Source organism: Fistularia commersonii, unplaced genomic scaffold, assembly GCF_037954325.1.
Source record: "Fistularia commersonii isolate RoL2024-O1a breed Wild unplaced genomic scaffold, RoL_Fcom_v1.0 HiC_scaffold_98, whole genome shotgun sequence".
Classification (NCBI taxonomy): domain Eukaryota; kingdom Metazoa; phylum Chordata; class Actinopteri; order Syngnathiformes; family Fistulariidae; genus Fistularia; species Fistularia commersonii.
Window position 1 is genome coordinate 143,385 of NW_028234056.1, and position 4,116 is coordinate 147,500.

The window sequence follows — 4,116 nt, forward strand, 5'->3', positions numbered from 1 at the left end:
ACTGAATCGAGCAATTTGGTTTTTAATGTTTAAAAATCGGCTTAACATTGAGGTGGAAAACACAGCGGTATCGTTAAAATACAGTAACAGGGTGATAACATCCATGTAAGAAGTGGAGGGGGATTTATTGCACTCACGGCCCCACTCGTTTATTCCTCTCATACACAGCTGCCAGATCACCTGGTGGGGCTTCAAGCGCTGTGCACAGTCGGATGCCGCCATCTAGCGGCCATAAAATGTAACGAAGCGGAGGGAGAAAGCCATCCAGTGTTCCCCAAGTAGCGGCGACGAACGAGCTTAGAGCCGTGAAGAAGGTTTGCTTCCCCCCCACCCTCTCTTTCTTACTTCTTCTTCTTCTTCTTCTTCTTCTTCTTCTTCTTCTTCTTCTTCTTCTTCTTCTTCTTCTTCTTCTTCTTCTTTTTCTCCTTCTTCTTCTTCTTCTTCTTCTTCTTCTTCTTCTTCTTCTTCTTCTTCTTCTTCTTCTTCTTCTTCTTCTTCTTCTTCTTCTTCTTCTTTTGTCTTTTCCTGTCAGGTGTGGCCACAGCGAGTCAACTTTCTCCATCTAACCCTATTCTCCGTATCCTCCTCTCTCACACCAACTGCCTTCATCTCCTCTCTCACCACGTCCATAAATCCTCTCTTTGGTCTTCCTCGAGGCCTCTTGCCTTGCAGCTCCAATTCCAGCATCCGTCTACCAATATATTCTCTATCCCTCCTCTGTACATGACCGAACCATCTCGGTCTGGCTTCTCTGACCTTCTCTCCAAAACATCGAACATGTGCTGTTCCTCTGATAGACTCATTCCTGATCCTATCCATCCTGGTCACTCCCAAAGAGAACCTCAACATCCTCATATCTGCAACCTCTAGTTCTGCCTGCTGTCTTTCAGTCATTGTAACAGTTTCTAGTGCATATATCATCGCTGGGCTCAACACTGTCTTGTACACCTTTGTACACCTTGGAAATGGGCAACCCCGTATCTGACCGTGTGACACAGCCAAGCAGTGCAGACAATGTGAGACGATCAACTAGAACCAAAAAGAAGCCCAGTTACTTTAATGGTTATGTGACAAGTGCTATTGACGATGACCAAGTGTTCACTAACATTGACTACTGTTATAGACTGGCGTGTGGTGTCCCACAGACATAAAAAGAGGCAAGGAGTTCCCTCAATGCTGACAAGTGGATGAAATCTATGGACGAAGAGATGGAGTCATTGAGAGAGAACAACACTTTTACCCTAACACAGCTACCCCAAGGCAAGTGTGCAGTGGCGGGGGGGTGGGGGTGGGGGTTGGGGGGGGGCTGGGCGTATGCGCTAAATAGAAATGAAGATGGCACAAACAAATATAAAGCTCGTTATTTTGCTAAGGGCTACAGTCAAAAGTATGGCACGGATTTTGAGGAAACATTTTCTCCAACAGCAAATATGACAAGTGTGAGGGTGTTTATGCAGAAATCAGTTCAGGAAAATTTGTTACTACACCAAATGGATGTAAAGACAGCCTATCTTCATGCACCCATAGATTGTGAGCTCTGTGTAGAACAACCAGAAGGGTATGAAGTAACAAGTAAAAAAACAGAAGCTGGTGCGTAAACTTGAAAAGTCACTATACGGCCTTAAACAGGCAGGTCGTCATTGGAATCTGATGCTCCATTCTTACTTGATTGACAATGACTTTATTCAGAATGAAGCAGATCATTGTGTCTATGTCAAAGAAAACCAAAATGACAAGGTCATCATCATAATATGGGCAGATGATTTAATCATAGCTGCGAGTGATGAGGAAGTAATGAAAGAGGTGAAAATCATGCTTACAGCTAGATTTAAAATGAAGGACTTGGCCAAAGTGATCAAAATCAATACCCAGAAAATATGTCAGTCAGAAGAGTGTGTTAAGATGTCACAAAGAAAATATGTGGAAAGGTAGCCCTACAGTATTGTCCAACACAAGAGATGCCGGCAGATGTTATGACAAAGCCTGCATCGCAGTTTAAGTTGTTGAATTTTTCAAAGTTGTTGTTTGGGTCATGAGTATTTTATTTTGATGTAAATGGGCAAAGATACCAATAATATGAGAGCAAGTGGGGGCGTTGTCAACTGAGAAATATGCTCTCAATTATTTTCCGTGTTATTTCGAAGGGCCAGTCTCAGCTTCCGGTCAACAGGACCCCGCAGACCGGCCAAGGTGCACCTTCTTCGGACACGGATCCCCGTGACGTCGGCGTGAAGCTCCGGGAGCACCAGACATGCACGTATGAATAAGCGGAGGAGTCGACTCCATAAGTCCTCCACTCACGGCCTCGGTGTCACTGAATCGAGCAATTTGGTTTTTAATGTTTAAAAATCGGCTTAACATTGAGGTGGAAAACACAGCGGTATCGTTAAAATACAGTAACAGGGTGATAACATCCATGTAAGACGTGGAGGGGGATTTATTGCACTCACGGCCCCACTCGTTTATTCCTCTCATACACAGCGGCCATATCGCCTGGTGGAGCTCCAAGCGCTGTGCACAGTCGGATGCCGCCATCTAGCGGACATAAAATGTAACGAAGCGGAGGGAGAAAGCCATCCGGTGTTCCACAAGTAGCGGCGACGAACGAGTTTAGAGCCGTGGAGAAGGTTTGCTTTGGGTAGATGATTTAATTATTGCAGCAGAGTGTTGCATGGTTTTCAGGGAGGAGTTGAGAAAGGGTCTGGGTTGTCAGGGAGAGCTTCCAGATGATTGGACAACAACAGCTAGTGTTATCAGGGAGACAGGTAGAAGAGTACTTGGTGTGTCTTCTGGTAGGAAAGTAGATAAGGAGACTTGGTGGTGGAATGAGGAAGTGCAGGAGTGTATACAGAGAAAATGGTTCGCGAAGAAGAAGTGGGATACTGAGAGGACTGAAGAGAACAGACAGGAGTTCAGGGAGATGCGGCGAAAGGTAAAGATAGAGGTAGCAAAGGCAAAACAAAGGGCTTATGATGACTTGTATGCTCGGTTGGATAGTAAGGAGGGTGAAAATGATCTATACAGGTTGGCGAAACAGAGAGATAAAGATGGAAAGGATGTACAGCAGGTCCGGGTGATAAAGGACAGAGAGAGAAATGTATTGACGGATGCTAGAAGAGTGACAGGAAGATGGAAAGAGTACTTTGAAGAGCTGATGAATGTGGAAAATGAAAGAGAGGCAAGGGTAGAAGAGGTGATTATTGTAGACCACAAAGTAGCAAAAATGAGTAAAAGTGAAGTGAGGAAGGCATTGAAGAGGATGAAGAGTGGAAAAGCAGTTGGTCCTGATGATATACCTGTGGAGGTGTGGAAGTGTCTAGGAGAGGCAGCGGTAGATTTTCTGACTAGATTATTCAACAGGATCTTAGAGAGTGAGGAGATGCCTGAAGAATGGAGACAAAGTGTGATGGTGCCTATTTTTAAGAATAAAGGGGATGTGCAGAATTGTGGCAACTACAGAGGGATAAAGTTGATGAGCCATACAATGAACTTATGGGAAAGAGTAGTGGAAACTAGACTGAGAGCAGAAGTCAGCATTTGTGAACAGCAGTATGGCTTCATGCCTAGGAAGAGTACTACAGATGCAGTATTTGCGTTGAGAATGCTAATAGAAAAGTACAGAGAAGGCCAGAGGGAGCTGCATTGCGTTTTCGTAGACCTAGAAAAAGCATATGACAGGTTGCCAAGAGAGGAGCTCTGGTATTGTATGAGGAAGTCTGGAGTGGCAGAGAAGTATGTTAGACTGGTGCAGGACATGTATGCCAGCTGTGAGACACTGGTACGGTGTGCTGTAGGGGTAACCGAGAAGTTCAAGGTGGAGGTGGGACTCCATCAGGGATCAGCTCTGAGCCCCTTCTTGTTCGCAATGGTGATGGATAGGCTGACAGATGAGGTTAGACAGGAATCCCCATGGACCATGATGTTTGCGGATGACATTGTGATCTGTAGTGAGAGCAGACAACAGGTAGAGGAAAATCTAGAGAGGTGGAGGTATGCTCTGGAAAGGAGAGGAATGAAAGTTAGTCGCAGCAAGACAGAATATATGTGTGTGAACGAGAGGAACTCGGGTGGAGCGGTGAGGCTACAGGGAGTGGAGATCAAGAAGCTGGAGGATAT